The sequence below is a fragment of the Ovis canadensis genome, chromosome 5 (assembly GCF_042477335.2).
Source record: "Ovis canadensis isolate MfBH-ARS-UI-01 breed Bighorn chromosome 5, ARS-UI_OviCan_v2, whole genome shotgun sequence".
Classification (NCBI taxonomy): domain Eukaryota; kingdom Metazoa; phylum Chordata; class Mammalia; order Artiodactyla; family Bovidae; genus Ovis; species Ovis canadensis.
In genome coordinates this window covers 27,509,397-27,533,182 of record NC_091249.1, presented here as the reverse complement: position 1 = coordinate 27,533,182, position 23,786 = coordinate 27,509,397, and the positions used below count along the sequence as shown (strand labels likewise).

The window sequence follows — 23,786 nt, the reverse complement described above, 5'->3', positions numbered from 1 at the left end:
AAGCTCCGCGGGGAAACTGAGGCCAAAGACCTTGAGCGGGGCAGGGAGCGGGGGCCCTCGAACCCTTGACCTCGGCAGGGAAACTGAGGCAGCTCTCAGGCCCGGAATGGGGGAGGAGAGGGGGCGCTCAAACCCCCGCCCTCTGCGCGCAGCTTCTGAAACTCCAACCCCAGGTGCCAGCACTAAATCTGTGCGGGTGTTTTCTCGGGCTTGTTCTATTTGCTTTTGTAGGGAAGGGGCGCGGGATGCTGGGAGGTCCGGCGCTGCGCATTTAAGCTGCTCGCAAGCCATCGCCCCCCGCTTCAGGCCTCGCCTGCGCGGGTGATCCACAAACTCGGCAACCGCCCCTTCAAGGCTGGGGATCCTGGAGTCTCCAAGCGCGGAGCCCCGCCGCCTAAGGCTTCCTGTTGTGGGGCGCGCGCCTCGTCGCCATGGAGACCAGAGAAGGGCCAAGAAGGTCGCGCGGCAGACGGGGAAGGGAGGATCACTCAGGGACGCTTGAGCCCTTCCCCCCGGGAAGGGGCTGCCCAGCCAGAAAAGCTTTCCTCGCTCCGCCCAGATTGTTCCTAAGGAATTTCCAAGGGATCTTTCTTCTTAAGGGTGGAGGGTGCTGAATTCCCGCCCCAAACGACCTGGGAAAATGTGCCGAGTGGGGACCGGGGACGTCCCTCGGAAGGTCTGGGAAAATCCTACGCTGGGGTCACTTTCCGGCGGGTTTTTAGCAAGTTCAGATCATTGTTTATTTTGGCCCCAGCCCCAAGTGTGCGAGCGGAGAGCTCCCCCGCGCGGCCCAAGTTTTACAGAGGGTTCAGTTCAGTTCAGTTCAGTTCAGTTCAGTCGCTCAGTCGTGTCCGACTCTGCGAATCGCAGCAGGCCAGGCCTCCCTGTCCGTCACCAGCTCCCGGAGTTCACTCAGACTCATGTCCATCGAGTCGGTGATGCCATCCAGCCATCTCATCCTCTGTCGTCCCCTTCTCCTCCTGCCCTCAATCCCTCCCAGCATCAGGGTCTTTTCCAGTGAGTCAACTCTTTGCATCAGGTGGCCAAAGTATTGGAGTTTCAGCTTTAGCATCAGTCCTTCCAATGTTTAAAAACCGTAAACCGTGGTTCTTCCTTCTCTAGCTCCACAGTGGCTTAAACAGTGTTGACAGCCTAGAGTGTGGACTCCCGGGTTGCTCAGTGATAAGAAATCCACCTGCCAATGGAGGGGACACAGGTTAGATCTCTGATTTGAGAAGATCCCACATGCCTCGGAGCAACTAACGCCATGAGCCACAACTACTGAGCCTGTGCTCTAGAGCCTGGGAGACGCAACTAACCGAGTGCCCATCCTACAACTACAGAAGCCCAAGTGCCCTAGAGCCTGTGGCTCCACAAGGAGAAAAGCCCCTTCAAGGAGAAGCCAGGGAAGTACCACTAGAGAGTAGCCCTCATTCTCCACTACTAGAGAAAAGCCCACACAGCAGGGAAGACCCAGCACAGCCAAAAAGAAAAAGAAAATTTAAAGAACCTACTATGCGCCAGCCATCATTCCACGTGCTGGGGGCACAGTAATGAGCAGAAGAGACCAAAATTCCTGCCATCATGCGGAGATTGTTATTAAAAATAGGAGCAACAGAAACAAAAATAAAATACATATAGGGACTTCCCTGGTGGCCCACTGGCTAAGATTCCACTGTCCAAAGGCCCCAGCCCAGGTTCCATCCCCTGTCAGGAAACTAGATCCCACGTGACATCACTAAGAGTTCACATGCCTCAACTAAAGATTCCCCAAGTGGAAGCAGAAGACGGAGGATCACCGAAGCAATAACTAAGACTCAATACAGATAAACAAATGCATAAATGTTTAAAAAATAAAACATGGAGACGTAGCTTGTGCTTGGTGCTAAGAAAAAAAATAAAGCAGGGAAGGGAATAGGAAATGTGAGGGTTCAGAAAACTCTAAATAGAGCATCCTGGGAAAGACTGAGAAGGTGATATTGAGCCAGGAATAGAGGGAGGTGCGGAGTGAGTCCTGATTATATCAGGGAAGGAACGTACCAGGCAAAGTGCACTGGATGTGCAAAGGCCTTGAGGTAGGAATTGACTTAAGGAAAAGCCAGGAGGCCGCTGTTGCTGGAGTGCAGGGAGGGAGCGAATTAGGGGAGAGGCAGGGAGGGAGGGAATGGGTAGAACACGGGCTAGGGAGAACTTTGGCTTTTCCTCTGAGTGAAGTGGGAGCTGTGGAGGGTTCTGAGCAGAGGGGAGACACCCCTGACTCGAGCATTTATAGGCACCCTCCTAAGACAGCAAGAGCTACAGTGTGTGGCAGGAAGGTTTGGTGGAGGACAGGGTGGATTCAGGAAACCGGGAGTAATGATGGAGCCTGGAGTGGGCCATGGAGACTAGAGACGTGGTCCAATTTGGCATTCATTTTGGCAGCAGGGCACATTGCACTTTTGGGACTTGGGAGCAGGGCAGAGTCAAGGTCAGCTCCTTGGTCCTGCTGTGATATCCTGTGAGGGTGGAGGGCCATTTCCTGAGATGAGGATGGGATGATAATGAGGGACAGTTTGGCAGAAGAAACTTGCACTCTCCATCCACACTCCTTTGTGCTTTCTTGAAAGAAAGGGAAGCAGATGCTCCCCCATCCCCTTTCCATAGCCACCAGGAAGGGCAGGGCTTCCTCCAGGGTGCCAAGCAGTCTGAGGAAGGAAGGAATGGCTCCAGTGCAGACCAGAGGCTGTGCACCAGGGCAGAAGTACCCAAACCCCACTCCAGGGCACTGTGCCTGCTCGGAACTCATCCTGAGCTCAGGTGTGACCACCTTGCTGTTCCCTTGAACTGGATTTCACTTCCTCTCATCCCTGATGGAGCCAGCCCTTTCTTGGTGTCTCAGCCTCCACTTACAAGCTTTCCTGAGGACATCCCTGGTGGTACAGTGGATGAGAATCTGCCTGTCAATGTAGGGGACAATGGTTCTTTTCCTGGTCCAGGAAGACCCCTCATGCCTCGAAGCATTTAAGCCCATACCCCACAACTACTGAGCCCAGTGCTGCAGCTGCTGAAGCCTTCACACCTAGAGCCTGTGCTGCACAACAAGAGGAGCCACTGCAATGAGAAGCCGGCTCTCCCCAGCTAGAAAGATGTCCAAGCAGTAATGAGGACCCAGCACAACCATAGATAAATAAATAAATACATTCAGTTCAGTTCAGTTCAGTCGCTGAGTTGTATCCAACTCTGCGATCTCATGGACTACAGCACACCAGGCTTCCCTGTCCCTCACCAACTCCCAGAGTTTGCTCAAACTCATGTCCATCAAGTTGGTGATGCCATCCAACCATCTCATCCTCTGTCCTCCGCTTCTCTTTCTGCCTTCAATCTTTCCCAGAATCAGGGAAATTTATTTGTTTTTTTTTTTTTTTAACTTTTAAAAAATGCTCCTCTGGCCCCTTCCATCCTGGGCCACAGCCTAATCATTCCCTGTCACTTGCTCTAGTGATTTCATTACTGAAATTCATTCACTGGTTGAAATTCTTTTGACTGACTTGATTATATCACCTCCATTTGCGTGAGTGCCAGAAGGCCAGGGAATCTCAGCCTCGGCACCTGAATCAATGTCCAGTCGTTAGAGGCAGACGGTCAATAGTACTGGTTGAATGAATGAACTTCACTTATTCTCAGCATTCTGTACATGCTGTTCTTCCAACCCAGGACTCCTTCCCCACTGCTTTTATGGAAGATACTAGAGGATTTCATCTCCCAGGTTGTAACAAGGCTAGGAACACAAGGTCCAGACATCTTTTTACTTTTTTGGCTCCCAGGCTCTTCGTTTCACCGAGCAGGCTTACTAGCTGCCACACTCAGGCTTAACTGCCCTGCGGCAAGTTCCCTGACCAGGGACCAAACCTGCAACCCCTTCACTGGACAGTGGATTCTTAACCACTGGACCACCAGGGAAGTCCTCTTTCTTTCCTTCCTTTTTTTTGTTTTTTAAGCTGCATGTTTGTGAGCTCTTACTTTCCCGACCTGGGATTGAACCCGGCCTCCACAATGAAGGTGCCAAGTCCCAAACACTGGGTCACCAGGGAATTCTCAGCTATCTTTTCAAAAGAACAGCTTTGTTTCCTTCAGATAAACATCCAGGAGAGGAATGCTTGGGGCATACATTAGTTCTATATATTTATTGAAATAGAGTTGATTTATAATGTTTTGGGTAGTTCTATTTTTAATTTTCTGAGGAACCTCCATACTGCTCAGGCCCTAGTCTGAGTAACATTCCATTGATAGGCCAAATCAAGTTTTGTTTTTCATTCATGGAATGACTTTGGTAGTTTCCACCTTTTGGCTATTCTGAATCATGGTGCTATCAGCATTCCTGTACAAGTGTTTGTATGAGCATCTTTTCATTTCCTTTGAGTTTCTACCTGGGAGTGGAAATGTTGAGTCACATGGTAATTTCGTGGTGAACGATTTGAGCAACTATGAGACTGTTTTCCCTGGCAGCTGTACCTTTTACATTCCCACCAGCAACGTACAAAGATTCCAGGGCTCCAATTTCTCCGCATCTTTGCCAGCATATATTTTGTTTAATTATTATGGTGATTGTCATCGTAATGGATGTGTATTAGTGGCCCAGTCATGTCCTACTGTGTGACCCAATGTACTGTAGCCCACCAGGCTCCTCAGTCCACGGAATTCTCCAGGCAAGAATATGGGTAGCCATTCCCGTCCCTAGGGGATCTTCCTAATGCAGGCAGTGAACCCAGGTCTCCTGCATTGCAGGCAGATTCTTTACTGTCAGAGCCCCCAGAAGGGGAAGTGGTATCTCACTGTGGTTCCTCAGTACTTCTGGTACGTCCAGTGGATGAGCCCAAAACAGAGTTGTGATATGCAGCTGGGATGTTCAGGGACCAGCAATTGTTGAGAGGAAGGGGCCAAAGGGCACAGTCACCAGCTGTGACCTTGACAGGCCACTTCCCCTGGTGATACCTTGATGGCCTCAGCTGCAGAAAGGGATGGTAATGCATCCTGCAAAGGGTGGGAGTGAGATTTCCATAAGACCATTAGGGACTGCTGTGGTGGTCCAGTGGTTAAGAATCCACCTTCCAATGCAAGGGACACAGGTTCAATCTCTGGTCCAGGAAGACTCCACATGCCTCGGGGCACCTAGCTGGTGCAGCACAAATGCTGAGCCCACGCTCTAGAACCCCTGCTCTGCAACAAGAGAAGCCACTGCAGTGAGAAGCCCGTGCATCACAGCTACAGAAGTGTCCCCTCCCACCTCGCTGCAACCAGAGAAAGCCTGCAAGCACCAAAGACCCTCGCAGCCAAAACAAAACAACCAAAGAAAGAAAAACTAAGACAAAAAAGACCATTCATGGGGCTTCCCTAGTGGTAGAGTGGTTAAGAATCTGCCTTCCACTGCAGGGGACACAGGTTCAATCTTCGCTCGGGGAACTAACATCCCACATGCCTCAGGGCAACTAAGCCCTCAAAACTACTGAGCTTGTGAGCTTTAGAGCCCATGCTCCGCAATAAAAGAAGCCCACTCGCCCCAACAAAGACCTGGCACAGCCAAGAGAATGAATAAGTCAATAAATAGACAAATAAAATTCAAAAGACCATTCCTGCACAGGGAGAAAACAGATAGCAGTAGTTGCAAGTTGTCTGTTTCCTTACGACTGAGCTCTGAGAATCCCACCTCAAACTTCCCAATCAGGACCACAGACTTCCTCCTTTTTCCCCACAGATGAGTTCACTCTCGAATCATGGTTCCTCATAACAACCCTAGAGTGGAAAGTAAAGCTGCATGGTATGTGGATGTTGATCGAAACAGAACTCAGCTCCTCCAGCCACTCAGTTCAGTTCAATTCAGTTCAGCTGTTCAGTCGTGTCTGACTCTTTGTGACCCCATGGACTGCAGCACGCCAGGCTTCCCTGTCCATCACCAACTCCCGGAGCTTACTCAAACTCATGTTCATCAAATCGGTGATGCCATCCAATTATCTTATCCTCTGTTGTCCCCTTCTCCTCCTGCCTTCAATCTTTCCCAGCGTCAGGGTCTTTTCAAATGAGTCAGCTCTTTGCATCATGTGCCCAAAGTATTGGAGTTTCAGCTTCAGCATCAGTCCTTCCAATGAATATTCAGGACTGATTTCCTTTAGGATGAACTGGTTGGATCTCCTTGCAGTCCAAGGGACTCTCAAGAGTCTTCTCCAACACCTCAGTTCAAAAGCGGCAATTCTTCGGCCCTCAGCTTTCTTTATGGTACAACTCTCACATCCATACATGACTACTGGAAAACTGAAAGTTTATTGTGTGGCGGACTCTGCCATGCCACTGGCTGCGAATCCTGCCTGGAACTCAGGTCCACATTAGCCTCATGTTCAAATCTCTGAACTTGGTGTTGGATGGGAGCCCAGGTCAGGCTTCTCCTGGCTGGAGGCCCTGCTAGAGCAGAAGGGCCTGGACCCCAGCTCTTGACCCTCTGTCTGTCCCCCTCGCCTCCTCTCACCAGCCTTTGGGTCTCTCCTACTGAGGTGTAAGGAGGCATTGCAGGGCAGTTCCTCCTGGGCTGGCGGCTTCCCCTTCCTTAGGTTCCCCAGCAGTGTGCTCGTGTTCTGAGCAGCTTTGTGAGGTATCTTCTTTCCTGGGTATGTCGTTACTAGGTGGAGGCGTCTTTTCTTTTTTTTTTCTGTGGCCCCATCCTGAGCCATGGAACCTGCACCCCCTGCAGTGGAAGCACAGAGTCTTACCCACTGGATCCCCAGGGAAGTCCTGAGATGGAAGCATCTTTTTTCTTAAATGTATTATTACTGTTATTTGACTGCACTGGATCTTCCCAGGTGACGCTAGTGGTAAAGAACTCTCCTGTCAATGCAGGAGACATAAGAGCCTGGGGTTTGATCCCTGGATTGGGAAGATTCCCTGGAGGAGGGTACAGCAACCCAGTCCAGCATAGTTTGCCTGAAGAATCCCATGGACAGAGGAGCCTGGTGGGGGTACAGTCCATGGGGTCACAAAGAGTCAGACATAACAGCATGCACACGTTACCGGGTCTTAGTTGCAGCATGTGGGATCTAGTTCCCTGACCAGGTTTCAAACCCACACTCCCTTGAGAGAGCAGAGTCTTAGCCACCTGATCACCAAGGAAATCTGAGATGGAGGTATCTTTGGTGGGGCTGTGGCTCTTTCCTCAGCCCTTGGGGTCCTCCTATCCTCTCACATCTCCTATTAGGCTTCTGGGTGTGTGTGTGCCACTCAGTCATGTCCGACTCTTTGCGATCCCATGGACTGAAGCCTGCCAGGCTCCTCTGGCCATGGGATTCTCTAGGCAAGAATACTGGAGTGGGCATCCATTCCCTTCTCCAGGGGATCTTCCCGACCCAGGGATGCACCCCAGGTCTCCTGCATTGCAGGCGGATTCTTGACCATCTGAGCCACCAGGGAAGCCGAGTGGATTTCCACACCAACCACCAATAAGCAGACACCTTCACTCTACATCACAGCCCCCTTCCTCTTGCCCTCTGCATCTCCAGGATATCAGATCGCAGCCCCATTACCTCACTTGAGCTTTCTTAAGCCAAAGTCAGTCTCAGTCTTGGGTGTTCTGTCTTTAGGATATATTTCAAATGCTATGAAGTCTTCTTTCTCTCTGGGCTCTGGGTTAACCTATGTCCTAAAAGTGTATGATAGGGTTGTTTTGGTTTTTTTTTTTTTTTTGGCTTCACTGAAGGGCATGTGGGATCTTAGTGCCTTGAGGAGGGACTGAATCCCAAGGAGCAGTGAAAGTATGGACTCCCAACCACGGGACCACCAGGGAAATGCCAGTGTGATAAGGATTTGCATGCAGCAACAGCTCCCCTGAAGAAATCTCTTCACCCATCTCTCTCTCTCTTTTTTTAAAAAATATTTTAATTGCAGAGAATTTCAAAATAGGCAACAGTGAAGAGGACATGTGGTGAAGCCACAAGTGCCTACTTACACTCCTCATGGCCAGTCTTGCTCCATCCTGTCACGGGTTCAACTACTTCTCTGCCCAGGCAGAGTGGGGAATGTGCTGAGCCCCAGACTGTGATCTTATTTAGAAACAGGATTTTTGCAGATCCTCAAGTTCAGGAAAGATCATTTGGATGGGCCCTAACTGAACATGACTGGTACTCTTATAAAAAGGGGAAATTTGAACAGACACACAGGGACTTCGCCATTTGAAGATGAGGACAGAGATCATGGTGATCAATCAAATAAAGAAGTGCAGAGTGTTCGTTGCTCAGTCATGTTTGACTTGGACTGTAGCCTGCCAGTCTCCTATGTCCATGGAATTCTCCAGCCAAGAATCCTGGAGTGGGTAGCCATTCTCTTCTCCAGGGGATCTTCACAACCCAAGGATGGAACCCAGGTCTCCTGCATTGCAGGTGGATTCTTACCGTCTGAGCCACTAGTGAAGCCCATTGGATATGCAAAGAAGTGTAAAGGACACCAACGAACCACCTGAAGATAGAGGACAGGGAATCGACAGAGCCTGCCTCACAGCCTCAACAGGCATCAGCCCTGTTGATACGTAATTTTTTTCTTGGCTGGGCTACCAGGCATGCAAGGATCTTAGTTCCTTTTCCAGGCCTTGAACCCATGTCTCCAGCAAATGGAAGCACAGAGTCTTAACCACTGGATACCAGGGACGCTCCAACCCTGATGACATCTTTTTTTCTTAATAATGTCTGTTTATTTACTAAGCTGGGTCTTCCTTGCTTTGTGGAGGCTTTCTCTAGTTTCAGGGGTCAACAGCTACTCTCTAGTTGTGGTGTGTGGGTTTCTCACTGCGGTGGCTTCTCTTGTTGCAGAGCACAGGATCTAGGTGGGCAGGTTTAACTGGGGCACACAGGCCTAGCCTCTCCATGGCATGTGGAAACTTCCCACAGGAGGGATTGAATCTGTGTCCCCTGAGGGATCGAACCTGTGTCCGCTGCATTGGCAGGGAGATTCTGAACACTGGACCGTCAGGGACGCCTCCTGCTGACATCTTGATCGTGGACTTCTGACTTCCAGAACTGTAAGATGGTACAGTTCTATTATTTGTTTGTTTTTTTTTTTAAATCAGGTTACTACATTTATTTTATTAGTTTCTTCTTCTTCTTCTTTCTGGCTTTACCGTGTGGCAGGTGGAACTTACCCCACCAGGGATCCAACCCATGCCCCCTGCAGTAGAAGCAATCGGTCTTAACCACTGGACTAGGAGGGAAATCCCAGTTCTATTGTTCAAGCCCTTGTCTGTGCTACTTTGCTAAGGCAGCCTAGGAAATGAATTCACGCATTATGCCCTGATCATCAGCACATCCTGACTCGGAATCCTTTTTAAAATTATTTATTTATTTATTTTTGACTGCTTGGGTCTTCATTCCTGTTCGTGGGTTTTCTCTAGCTGTGGCTCACAGGCTTCCTTCCGTGTGGTGGCTACGCTTGCTGTGGAGCTCCGGCTCTACAGTGCAGGCTCCGTAGTTGTGGTGCGAGGGCTGTTTCTCAGCCACATGTGGAACCGTCCCAGATGAGGGATCGAACCCGTGTCCCCTGCACTGGCAGGCAGATTCTTAACCACTGGACCACCAGGAAAGTCAGGGATCACTTTTTCTGATGCCTTTTCATCCTTGATCTGGCCAAGGAATCGCAGTGTGGAGCAACTACTTCTGACCTCTTTCTTCACCCTGTTCCCTGTTTTCAGCCCTGCTGAACCCTATTAAGCATCTCTATGACTAGGCTGGGAGCTGTCAGAGCAATAGAATTGTCTTTCTTGGGGCCTTGGTTCCCTGTGGGACTGATGAGAGGCAGAGAGAGAGGCTGGTAATAATTTGGGTTTAGCTCAGCATTTCCCGCTCAGCCTCTGTATCCTTTCCTACTATTTGTTCCAAATTGTTTTCCTTTGTTTTTTTTTTTTTAATAAAAAACTGTATTGTTATTTCTAATGGAAATATAGTCGATTTACAATGATGTGTCAGTTTCAGACACACAGCAAAGTAACTCAGCTATGCAAGCAGGCATGTGAGATCTTAGTTCTCCAACCAGGGATCAAACCTGCACCCTTAGCACTGGAAACATGGAATTCAAACCACTGGACTGTCAGATTTTTCTTTTTCTCTCGGTCAAATATGATGCTTTAAGGATCACAATTTATGTCCGTGGAGGACTTTTGAAGAGTGTGTTGTGAGCTCTGTAAGCCAGTCCTGAGAGGCATCCCAGAGATGTTTTCAGGGAGGAGCTGTTCAGTCAATGGGTCACTGTGTTCACATGGCCAGGCCCACACACCAGGTGGCAGTTTTGGCTGACTGTAAAGAAACTACCACATTATTTTGTACTCTGTGTTGTGGCTATTAAAGAAAAAGAATAACTTGGGGGATTAGGGACATCCTTGACCCTAGATACTAGATGCCAGCAGGACCCCCACCCCAGGGGGAACAACAAAAATGTCTCAGACATTGCCAGAAGTCCCCTGGGGCCGTGGAATCACCTGGGAAGAGAAGGACCGATTTAGCCCCAAGAAAGTGCCAAAGCAATAGTCTTGTCCTGGCCATATTTCCTCTGGGCAACATCTCAGAGCCTAAAAGCAGCCCCCAATCAGTCTTTTGAAAACAGTTAAGTCATGGATGGGGTGCATCAGGAGGGGTCCAGGGTGAAAACGCAGAGTCCTGGGCCCTGAAGGCAAATTCTGCAGGTCCTGGTAGGGCCCAGGGAGCTGTATTTCACAACCTCTCCGCTTAAAAGTTTAGAAAGCATTTTCCCCGGCTCTATTAAGATGTAATTAACAAATAAAAACCGCATATATTTAAGGTGTACAACACAATGATTTGATATATACATACCCACTGTAAAATGACTACCACCATCAAGCTGATGCATTCATCACCTCACTTGGTTCTCCCTTTCATTCTTTTGGCCATACCACACAGCCTGAGGGATCTTAGTTCTTCAACCAGCAACTGAACCTGCACCCCCTGCAATGGAAGCCCAGACTTTCAGCCACTGGACCACCAGGGATGTCCTTAGATAGCATTTTTTGTACGTATAGTGAGAATACCGCGGTCCAGCTACACAGTGCGGTATTATTAGCTATAACCACCATGCTGTACATTGAATCCTCAAAACTTACTCATCTAACAACTGAAAGCTTAAATCCTTCAATCAAATTTGCCCCCAGCCCCAGGCAACCACCCTTCTACTCTCTGCTTCTGTGTGTTTGATTTTTTTAAATTTCACATGTAAATGAAATCATATGGTATTTATGCTTCTGCGTTTGGCTTATGTTAGCATGATGTCCTCCGGGCTCATCCATGTTGCGGCAAATGGCAGGATTTCCTTCTTGATGGTTGAATAATATTTCCCGTGTATATGTGTCTGATGATCCCTTTCTTCTTTTTGGCCACACTCAGCGGCATGTGGCATTTTACTTCCCCGACCAGGGATCAAACCCATGCCCCTTGCAGTGGAAGCACGGACTCCCAACCACGGAACTACCAGGAAAGGCCCTGTAGCACTTCTGCTTTATTCAACCATCCATTGACAAATGCTGAGGTTTTTTTCCGTATCTTGGCTGCTATGAGCAATGCTGCAAAGAACATGGGGGTGCAGATATTTCTTCAAGAGAGTGATTTCATTTCCTTTGGATATATACCCAGAAGCGGGATTGCTGGATCATATGGTAGTTTTACATTTAATCCCATGAAGAACCTCCACACTGTTTTCAAGAATGGAAATTACTTCCTAACATGGTACCATATACGTGCTTTTATGGCTTGTCTCTCGTACTACCATGTAAGATCTCCGAGGGTAGAAACAAAATGGAGTGTTCAATATGGACTTAGAGGTCTGAATTCTCTTTTAAATAAGCTTACAGAAGCAAAATTTAGAGGCCACAAAATTTTTACCCATTTTAAGAACAGAAATCAATATTTTCTTAGTAAACTTGCCAAGTAGGTGACTGTCATCACTACCCACTTTTGAAACATTTACATCATTCCAAGAACCCTCATGCCTGGTTCCAATTAATCCTCATTCCTGCCCTTCAACCCTAGGCAGTCACCAATCTACTTTCTGTCTTTATAGATCTGTCTCTTATGGACCTTTTATAGAATGGGTCATGCAACATACATTATTTTGTGTCTGACTTCTTTCACGAAGCATAATTGAGTTCCATCGTGTGAGTATGTGTCAGCATTTTGTTCCTTTTTCTTGCTGAGTCATACTCCATCGTATGGATGAACCAGATCGTGTTGATCCATTCATCAGCTGATGGACAGCTGAGTTGTTTTCACTTTAGGTCTATTACGAAAAATGCTGCTGTACATATGCATGGACAAGTCTCTGTGTGGACATACCTGTTCATTTCTCTCGGGTAGATACCTGGAGTCAAATGTCTAGGCCGCATTGTAAGTTTAGGTTTGTCTTTCTGAGAAACTGCTAAACTGTTTTCCAAAGTGGCACGGCCATTTTGCATTTGAGGTTGGGATTATGAACACACCATTCTACAGACGATGAAACCAGCGGAGACTTGTCAGGCGATTTGTGAGTCTACTTGGAGTGTCAAGTGTTGGAGTTGAGATTCAAATCTGTCTGTTTTTGCTTTTCACTTTAGAATATGCACTCTTGAAACTAACATCGCAAATGCTGCTGACAATGAGTCACACCTACCCATCTCCATTTGCCTTTCATGACAGATTTAACTATTCTCGGACAGGACTGCTTAGGGAAAGGCAGTAAATGTCGGATGTCTGAATTTGAGGAAGTACGTTTGCTTCGTAGATACATGAGAAAGATGTAGACAGTGTGAGGATGGAGAGATGGATTAGAAACCCTTCGAAGATGGCTAATGAAATGACAGGTCCAAGCAACTGTCCCTGGAGGATCAAATCATTAGGGAAGAGTCAGAGAGTTTACAAAGGTAGGATCAGGTGGATGGCATGTGAACCTCTTGATCAGCTGTAATCCTCAGAAACGGAAAGAGAAATGCAGAATCCTGTCCTCCTGGTGAGTGTCTCCAGCACCACCTAGAACGAATTAATGGCTTTCATTTCTTGAATTTGACTGGTGACAAAGGAACACGTTAAGTGACATAAGGGGATGCCATCAGCCAATATCAAACTATGGGAAACCGCAGGGCAAGCAGCCTGGCTTAAAAAAAAAATTTTTTTTGCCTGACTACACAGCATGTCAGATCTCAGCACCCCAACCAGGGATTGAACCCCTTGCCCCTGCAGTGGAAGCTCTGAGTCCCTTCCCAGCCCCAAACTCCAGGACTCACAGAGCATGTTCACGACTACTTCACGAGTGACTTCACCACGAGCACTGGAGGCCTGACACAGGTAGGTGCCCACCACCTCCCGCTTGACGGGCCTCAGGTCCTGATGGGTAGTGAAGCCCAGTCCCCTTTCTGGCTACAGTTCAGCTTGGGGATTGGGTTCCCCTGGGCCTAACACTTCAGGGTCTGCTCCGAGCCTTCCTGCCACATCCAGTTTGCCAGGCAAACCCACTGGTCTAGTTGGGGGACTCTGTGCGACCCCATAGATGGCAGCCCACCAGGCTCCCCCGTCCCTGGGATTCTCCAGGCAAGAACACCGGAGTGGGTTGCCATTTCCCTTTCCAATGCATGAAAGTGAAAAGTGAAAGGGAAGTCGCTCAGTTGTGTCCGACCCTGTGCGACCCCATGGACTGCAGCCTACCAGGCTCCTCCACCTATGGGATTCTCCAGGCAAGAGTACTGGAGTGGGGTGCCATTTAACCCCGCCCAGCATTATCCCGACCCTCCTCGTAAGGCTCTCTTGGGTTTCTACTTACTGTTGATGATCACGCTCTCTCGCGTCTTTTGGATCTCGTTCCCCAGACTCACTGGACACTTCACGGAATGGGTGCCCTCTTCCTCCTCGTTTCCCTCGATCCAGGCCTCAGCCAAGACGGAGTAATCAGGGTACGTGATGATGGTTTCCAGCCTCTTGTCCCCCAGCTGCACATAGACCTCAGCGTCCGAGGCTGGGAACAGCCCATCCAGCATGCACTTCACCGGCCACCGTGAGCCTACTTCCACAACCAGGGGGGGCCTCAAGGTGCGGGTCGGTCGACGGCAGGACTGGCGAGACAGAGCCGGTGTAAACAGGGGGCAGACAGACATCCTCAAGCCCTCTCCCGGGCCATTTCCATCCCCCCCGCCTGGAACGCCCTCTTCCAGGGAAACTGGCTGGGTCACTCTTGTCTCAGGACACACATACCACTTGCCCTGGGTCGCAGCCTTCTCAGATCATCCTGAAGTGCAGGCACCCAGTCCAGAACATTCCACCCCAGTGGCCAAGAAGATGCTCTTCCCAGAAGCCTTTGCAATCAAGGTCGCCACTTTCTCAGCAGCCCCATGGCCAGGGGCCTCTCCTTCTCAGGGACCCCGCATCCCAAGCAAGAAATCCCCCTCAGTCCATCTTCTCTGCTGGCTCCCCAGTGCCTCACCATAGGTCTGGAGCTTCCTGGGGGCTGAGGTGTTCTGGAAGAGTTCCAGCCCTTGTGACCGCAGGTCCAGCTCCCAGCGGCAAGAGAAACTGGTGCCATGGTCCTCTCTTCTCGGCTGCACCATGAACGTGACCTCGGCGGGCTCCTCCTTTCCCACGGGCTGCCGGTCCAGCTCCTCCTCCCCTCGGAGCAGCACCATGGAGAGGTGGTGCCGGGGAGCCCCGCCAGACACCTGGCAGCTCAGGTTGAGTTCTTCACCCACAGGCTGCCAGAGGGGCAGGGGAGCCAGCTCCACGCGCTCCGGGAACCCTGCAGGGGAAAGAGGTGTTGTGTGAACAGGACAGGCTGGCTGCCTGCCCACAGAGGGTGTGTTGGGGCCCTTGGACACACCTGTTCCAGGAACCTCACCATTTTCTCCCCAGAACACTCCCCAAACCACCTAAGCCAGATCGGAATGTTAAGAGCTTCAGGATAACCTGGTGAGACGTCCCCAAGTGGTTGTGAAGAAGGCAAAACAATTCTTTATTCACAGAAGCATCTGAGAGTCACAAGTGGGAAAGGACCTTCAAAGTCTATTACCAGGAGTCTCAGCAATACATTACGCTTAAACTGCCCAGTCTCTAGACTTTGCTGTAAAATACAAAGAGAAATTCTTCCTTCTCTTTGTGGCCTTATTTTTCTCCACAGCAACTCTCACCTCTGACATACAAGATCATGACTGAGTTCAGTGGTGTCTCTACTCTTCCTGCCACGGAATGTCAGCCCAGGAGGGCAGGGGTGTTTGTCTCTTCTGTCCTCAGTCGTACGGTCGGCACCCAGGAGGTGTTCTGTATTCGTAGAAAGAATGAAATAGAGCCATCAACACTGATTCGAGGCTTTTCAGGAGCTTCCTTTTAAGGGTTCCTGAATGAACTGTGTGATCCCCCGAAATGTCAAACATATCAGAACAGACACTCAAAACAAAGCCCTGAGTATCCCCTGAAGGCACCATCTGTGGGTGGGGTACCCACAGGCTGGGGTCTCCATTCTGCATGAGATAATAGAATTCCCAGCCTGGATCTTCCTGCCAGTGGAAATTGCCAGCAGTGGTTGAGCACTGAGACACTCCCCAGACTCCCCTGGGAGGGGTCTTGAGGCCTCCTGCTTCTAGTCCCTTCTCAAGAGGCCCTGAAGTGAAGTCGCTCAGTCGTGTCCGACTCTTTGCGACCCCGTGGACTGTAGCCCACCAGGCTCCTCCGTCCATGGGATTCTCCAGGCAAGAATACAGGAGTGGGTTGCCATTTCCTTCTCCAGGGGATCTTCCTGACCCAGCGATCAAACCCAGGTCTCCCGCATTGCGGGCAGACGCTTTAACCTCTGAGCCACCAGGGAAGCCCAGAGGCCCTGAAGTGTCACTTAAATAGCAGCATTGCTTCGAGTTGGTTTTCGGACCTGAGTTCACCTTCTCCCCAGGTTGCCAGCATCAAAAAAAAAAAAAAGGGATCAGTGATCTTAAAATGTCAGGAGGCTGACATTCCTAGCTTCTCTGCTTTCTTGCTTTGGCCAGTGGGGGCGTGACTTTGCCACCCGAATAATCCCTGCCCTCAGGGTTAGGGAAAGGAAGCCTGAGTTTTCTAAGCTATAAACTGGGTCTAAAGAGAGTAGGGCTCTTGTTATTATTATTAATTTACTTTTAAAATATTTATTACCGTATGTGTGCAGGATCTCATTGCAGCGTGCCAGATCTTTCCTTGAAGCAAGAAGGCTCTTCCTTGCAGCAAACCGTGCTTCTCTCTAGTTATGGTGGGCGGGATCCAGAGTGCTCAGCGTCAGTAGATGTGGTGCTTGGACTTAGCTGCCCTTTGGCATGTGGGATCATAGTTTCCCAACCAGGGACGGAAACTTCTGCGTTGGAAGGCAGATTCTTAACTGCTGTACCACCAGGGAGGACTCATAATGGTTTTATTTGGACTATAATTAATCCACTTCAGAAGTTAAGAGGATGACTGTAAACTGCAATGAGGTTACTTTTTAAGGTGAGGACTGTGTGTATGCTTAGTCGTATCTGATTCTTTGCAACCCCATGGACTGTAGCCCACCAGGCTCCTCTGTCCATGGGATTTTCTGGGCAAGAATTCTGGAGTGGGTTGCCATTTCCTTCTCCAAGGTGAGAACTACATTCTTTCAAAAAAAATTTTTTTTTTATTTATATGGCTGTGCCGGGTCTTCATTGCACACACAGGATCTTTAATTGTAGCATGTGGGGTCTAGTTCCCTGATCAGGGATGGAACCCAGTCCCCTGGGAGTACAGAGTCTTAGCCACTGGGCCACCAGGGAAGTCCCTGCTATTCCCTTCTTGTACACACTACTGCCCACGACATGTGTGACTTGGATTGGGTCCACAGCTAGCTGCTCCCTGGCTTCCTGTAAGGTCAGCCCTCTGCTCTAGATGTCTGCCTGCTCACACACTCTCCATGGCTCCCTATCACCGGAAGGAGAAGGTCTCAGTTTCTCGGTCTGGCATCCGAAGTCCTGCCAAACTCAGCTCCAGTGACACCAATCCATTGATATTCAGTTCCTCTAACCTCCCCAATCACATGTCAGTTTGTTTCCCCACTTCAAGCTTTTGGCCAGGCTGTTCCTTCTGTCTACCCTTAAAAAAAATGATTCTTTTATTTTTGGCTCTGCTGAGTCTTCTTGCCGTGTGAGCTTTTCTATTATTGAGGTGATGGGGGTACTCTCTAGTTGCGGTGCGCAGGCTTGTCTGATGGGGATTCTGGGCTCTAAGGCTGGCAGGCTTCAGTGTTGTGGCCTACGGGCTTAGTTGCTCTGTGCCATGTGGGATCTTCTCAGATCAGGGATTGAATTTGTGTCTCCTGCACTGACAGGCAGATTCTTTACCACTGAACCACCAGGGGAGCCCTGTTCCCTCTATCTAGCATGCTTGTCTTTACCAACTCCTGTGCGTGCTTCAAATCCAGTTAGGGGCCTCTCTTGCAAAAATTACAACTCTTTCTAGAGAAATTTCAGCCACCCAGAGATGCTTCTTCATCTAAATACTGGCAGTGGGGCAGGACCAGGCTACAATCTCTCCTAGGTGATCCTTTGCTACTGGGTGCAACCGTGTGATCCATTTCACAGAGGTGAAAACTAAGGCAAAGTCTGGCACCCAAAGAGCGAGAAATTTAGCAGAACCGGAACTCAAACCTGGAGGGTGGTGCTTTCAATCTCAGGCTGAGATGCAGAGGGTCCTACTAGGAGGTTTCTGGGGGGTTTTCAGAGGCCACTGAGATCGTTTGGGGACTTTGCTCACTTGGCCAGCAGCTGTTCAAACATTCCTGAAACCAGAAACAAAGCCACTGATTGCCCCAAAGCTGCTTTTACTCAGGCACTGTGAAGGTGAATGTCCCTCAGGCCTCACTGCATCATTAGACCTTTCCAAGGGGGTCAAGCGAAAATCAATCAGGAAGCCATAAGTTCCCCCTCCCTCCCCAACATGAGGATCACTCCAGCACATGGACTTACTTGCTCACAGGCATATCTTGGTTCCCCCACTAGGGATTGAACTTGTGTTCCTTCCACTGCAAGGCAGGTTCATAACCACTAGATCACTAGGGAAATCCCTCTTTCTTCCTTTTTTATTTTCTCTTAGTTTGAATTTCGAGTATCTATTTATTGCTTGTGTCATGCTAACTCATTGTCACACTTCAAACATCCAAAGGAAATAAAAGGCACATGGAGAAAATGCATCCCCTGCCCTCTCCTGGAGCCCCCTCTCCCACCCCGGTTTCTCTTGTCATAGCCAGCTGCTTTTGCTGTGTTTTTGTCCAGAGCTCTTTAATGCAGAAACACAACCTCTCTGTCCCTGCCCCCATGTCTCCCTAACACTGTGGTACCTTGACAGTCCTTCTGGGCAGACCTTACTTCTTTTGAACTTGACAATACCTCAAATTTTCTGTCTCATTCTTTTACACAGTTGCATACTATTCCATGGGATGACGGAACCATTGTTTCTCTCCTCAGCCCCCTATGTTTTTTAAAAGATTTTTTTAAAAAAAATTTGGACCATTTTTAACCTCTTTATTGAATATGTTACAATATTGTCTCTGTTTTATGTTTTGGGTTTTTGGCTGTGTGGCATGTGGGATCCCAGTTCTGGACCAGATATCACACCCGCACCCCCTGCACTGGAAGGTGAAGTCTTAAGCACTGGACCACCAGGGAAGTCTCCCCAGTTCCCTACATTTGAGTGACTTGCAAGCTATTTCCTTTCCAGATCAAGCCACAGTGAATAACCCCCTACCTGCTTCAGTTCCCTCGTGAGTGGAAACACCTATAGGCCCAATTTCTAAAAGTGGGTATTCTATGTCAAAGGACCCACACATGTGACATTTTGGGGCCTGATGTCTGCTTCCCCACCAGAAGTTGTGACTCTTGGGACCCCCACTCTGTCAGCAGTGTCCACAGACTGTCTGTTTCCCCACACTCTTGCCAGGCCAGTTGTTACCAGTTTTTTGGATTGTCGACAGTGTTCAAAAAAAAAAAAAATCTCAGGGCTAATCTAAATTCACATCTTTTACTTATTTATCTATTTCTTGGTCTCAAGGCTTGTAGGGACTCAGTTCCCTGACCAGGTACTGAATCCAGGCCACATCAGTGCCACTACCAGGAAACACACCGCAGTGTGTTTTTTTTTTAAAGAGTCAGATCTAGGACCATCTCACCTTATTAAAGAGGCCTCGAGAGGCAGCATTCTGGAACATTCTGAATCCCTGTCCATATTTGATGGGCACCCCAAGGAAGTTCAAGGAGGGCGTCCAGAAGACATCAGACTTTCCAAAGAGGAGCCTCCTGCCCATCAGTGAGACCCTGCCTCCACTCACCAAGCTACGAAGGCTTTCCAACCTGCTGGGACTCCCCTGTTCACCTCCCCCACCCAGTCTGCCTAGTCCAGGCCCTGGACCCAGCCACTCACAGTGTACGGTGAGGTCCATCGAAGCCATCGTCACTTCACCGTGACACATGGAGATGCGCATGTCATCTTCTTGCACCTCACTCAGTTCAAAAACCTTCCAGCTGTTCCTGCGGTCCACTATCTTCTTGGCTGATTCAGTCTCTAGGCTCAAAATTGCCTTTTGGTCACAGCAGATACTGCAGTGCACCCTCAGAGAGCCTCCTGGGGTATGATGGCTTTTGAAGGATGTATTGATGTTCCGGCACCTCCAGGCCCCGGAATCAAAAGCGGGGGGAGGGGTCAGGCTTGCCAACTGGGGCTCATCAATATTACTGCAACCAGCCTGTGCTGGGGACACAGCACTGAACAAGACCAAACTCTGCCTTCAGTGTGGGAGCCAGAAAAATTCATGAGTAAACAACATAATTAATAACTGATGCTGACAAGGGCTTTGGGAAAGACGAAACAGGATGAGAGAACAGACAGTGCCTTGGTGACTGGGGAATGTGTGAGCAGAGATCAGGATGCAGGGCAGGGGTGGGCCATGCCAGGGAAAAGGGAAATGACCTCCAGGAAAAGGAATGGCAAGTGCAGAGGTCCTGAGGCAGGGCGGCTGGAGCAGAGTAAGGGGATAGGTTGGGGGAAAATGAAGTCAGGAGGGTCACGTAAGCAGTATTCAGCCATGCCAGGGATGTGGTCTTCATTCTGAGGACCTTGAGTGGCCATGGAGGATGTTAGCGAAAGAGGCGCGTGGGGTCAGTGTCCATTTCCCTCCCAAGAGGTCAAGTGTGAAGAAGCTCCAATCAGGCTGGTCCCCACTCCCTTGGACAAGTGGTTTCCCCTCTCTGGCCCTCAGTTTTCCCTATCTGTAAAGTGGGCAAATACAGTCACTCCACCATCCGCTAGCACAGGGCAGGTAGCCAGTGGCTGCAGGAAAGAAGGGGGTCTGTTCTGATAAGCTCCCTCAGACCATGGTGCTTTCAAACTGAAAAACTATCTGTGAGCCCATCCATCCTAACACTGCCACGCATCCCCCCAGACCCCCCTCAAAACAATCTCTGCCTTCAGCTCTGGGTCTACTCCATCTAGGATGGAGGTGTGTGGAAACAGCAGCTCTGAGTTCTCCAAGGGTGGTTCTGGGAGCCTTCCCACTTCAGAGGGAAATGGTGAGACCTGAAGGGAGGCTGGGGCTTCCCTGGTGGCTCAGATGGTAAAGAATCCACCTTCCAAAGCAGGAGATGTGGGTCGGATCCCTGGGTCAGGAAGATCCCCTGGAATAGGCAATGGCAACCCGCTCCAGTGTGCTTGCCTGACAATTCCATGGACAAGAGCCCCTGCAAAAGGGGAGGTTACTCAGCTAGAAAGGGGTAGAATTCAGATTGGAATCCCAGTTAGAACTCTGTTGAGCTGATGTGGATTTTGCAGTCTCTTGCTTTCTGACAGTGATGGCCATCTGAGACCAGCTGTCCCCCTTCTCCCCTTCCTCCTGACTGAAGGTGGGGAAGAGCTGCTGGGGCATCCCACTTCTCAACCTCTGCTCCCTGGGCAAGTCAGCCCTGGAATCCTCCTGAGCAGAGTCCAGGACTTCCCCCGGGGGCACCGGGTGAGGAACAGAATGTGCATGGTGGGGTGGTGGGGTGGGGACCCCAGTTTACCTAAGCTTGGGGTGGCCCTCCTCACAGTCAGACCACCTCCTGGGCCAGGACACAACCGCTGAGAGGTGGCCGCTGTTAACTTCACTTTACAGCGGAAAACCTGTAGATCCTCGGGAGAGGCAACCCGCAGTCCGAGAGCACACAGTCGGACCATGAAGGGTCTGGATGGGAACCCACGGCTGTTGACTTTCAATCGGTGCCTCTAACCCCAACTTCCCAGAAACAGCGACCTAAGAACGAATCGCTTTATTCCCAGGCGGTCGCGGGCTGGTCCTCCCACGGCTTCAGGACGCACCCCGTGTCTCCAAAGCTGACTCGACGGCAGCCCCCGCCCCTAACTCACCCGACAGCAGAGTCCAGAGCAGGGCCAGGAGCGCAAGCCGCGCGGCACCGGCGGCGCCAGGAGCCATCGCAGGCGGAGGTGGAGCGGAGGAGCTGGTGCCAAGGAGCGCGGCCAAGACTCTGGCGCCAGGGCTTCACGCCTGGCCGAGGGGGCGGAAAGGGCGGTGCTCCGAAGAAACCTCGCGCTTTCCCCTCCCGAACCGGACCCTGGCTTTTCCGGATTGAGAGAGTGCCTAGCCGTATCCTGCTTTGTTCCCCCTCGCTGGGCGCTCAGCACTGATATTTCCGAATTGAAATCCTGAGGGCTGCCTAGCGGCAGCAGCAGTAAAACAAACGGCGGAACTGCTCCCGGCGCTAGGGGGTCCGTCCCTGAGCGGACCTGACCTTGATTGTGAGTTTACTTTGCGCTGAAGCGCTTTAAACTGTGGAAAAATTCTTCAGTTCAGTTTAGTTCATTCGCTCAGTCGTGTCCGACTCTTTGCGACCCCATGAACCGCAGCACGCTAGGCCTCCCCGTCCATCACCAACTGTTGGAGTTCACCCAAACCTGTCCATTGAGTAGGTGATACCATCTAACCATCTCATCCTCTATCGTCCCCTTCTCCTCCTGCCCTCAATCTTTCCCAGCATCAGGGTCTTTTCCAATGAGTCAGCTCTTCGCATCAGGTGGCCAAAGTATTGGAGTTTCAGCTTCAACATCAGTCCTACCAATGAACACCCAGGACTGATCTCCTTTAGGATGGACTGGTTGGATCTCCTTGCAGTCCAAGGGACTCAAGAGTCTTTTCCAACACCACAGTTCAAAAGCATCAGTTCTTCAGTGCTCAACTTTCTTTATAGTCCAACTCTCACATCCATACATGACTACTGGAAAAACCATAACCTTGACTAGATGGACCTTTGTTGACAAAGTGATGTCTCTGCTTTTTAATATGCTATCTAGGTGGGTCAAAACTTCCCTTCCAAGGAGTAAGCGTTTTTTATTTTCATGGCTGCAATCACCATCTGCACTGATTTGGGGGCCCAGAAAAATAAAGTCAACCACTGTTTCCCATCTATTTGCCATGAAGTGATGGGACCAGATGCCACGATCTTAGTTTTCTGAGTATTGAGCTTTAAGCCAACTTTTTCACTCTCCCCTTTCTCTTTCATCAAGAGGCTCTTTAGTTCTTCTTCACTTTCTGCCATAAGGATGGTGTCATCTGCATATCTGAGGTTATTGATATTTCTCCCGGCAATCTTGATTCCAGCTTGTGCTTCATCCAGCCCAGCGTTTCTCATGATGTACTCTGCATAGAAGTTAAATAAGCAGGGGGACAATATACAGCCTTGACATACTCTTATCTGGAACCAGTCTGTTGTTCCATGTCCAGTTCTAACTGTTGCTTCCTGACCTGCATACAGGTTTCTCAAGAGGCAGGTCAGGTGGTCTGATATTCCCATCTCTTTCATAATTTTCCACAGTTGATTGTGATCCACACAGTCAAAGGCTTTGGCATAGTCAATAAAGCAGAAATAGATGTTTTTCTGGAACTCTCTTGCTTTTTCCATGATCCAGTGGATGTTGGCAATTTGATCTCTGGTTCCTCTGCCCTTCCCAAAACCAGCTTGAACATCTGGAAGTTCACGGTTCACGTATTGCTGAAGCCTGGCTTGGAGAATTTTGAGCATTACTTTACTAGCATGTGAGATGAGTGCAACTGTGTGGTAGTTTGAGCATTCTTTGGCATTGCCTTTCTTTGGGATTAGAATGAAAATTGACCTTTTCCAGTCCTGTGGCCACTGCTGAGTTTTCCAAATTTGCTGGCATATTGAGTGCAGCACTTTCACAGCATCATCTTTCAGGATTTGAAACAGCTCAACTGGAATTTCATCACCTCCACTAGCTTTGTTCATAGTGATGCTTTTTAAGGCCCACTTGACTTCACATTCCAGGACATCTGGCTCTAGGTGAGTGATCACATCATCATGATTATCCGGGTCGTGAAGATCTTTTTTGTACAGTTCTTCTGTGTATTCTTGCCACCTCTTCTTAATATCTTCTGCTTCTGTTAGGTCCAGACCATTTCTGTCCTTTATCGAGCCCATCTTTGCATGAGATGTTCCCTTGGTATCTCTAATATTCTTGAAGAGATCTCTAGTCTTTCCCATTCTATTGTTTTCCTCTATTTCTTTTCATCGATTGCTGAGGAAGGCTTTCTTATCTGTCCTTGCTATTCTTTGGAACTCTGCATTCAAATGGGTATGTCTTTCCTTTTCTCCTTTGCTTTTCGCTTCCCTTCTTTTCACAGCTATTTGTAAGGCCTCATCAGACAGCCATTTTGCTTTCCTGCATTTCTTTTTCTTGGGGATGGTCTTGATTCCTATCTCCTATACAATGTCACAAACCTCCGTCCAT

The 23,786-nt window shown here is 49.5% G+C and overlaps 1 pseudogene; it reads right to left on the bottom strand.

Moving 5' to 3' along the window:
• Nucleotides 1-715: 715 nt before the first annotated feature.
• Nucleotides 716-23,786, bottom strand: LOC138440659 (intercellular adhesion molecule 1-like; annotated as a pseudogene).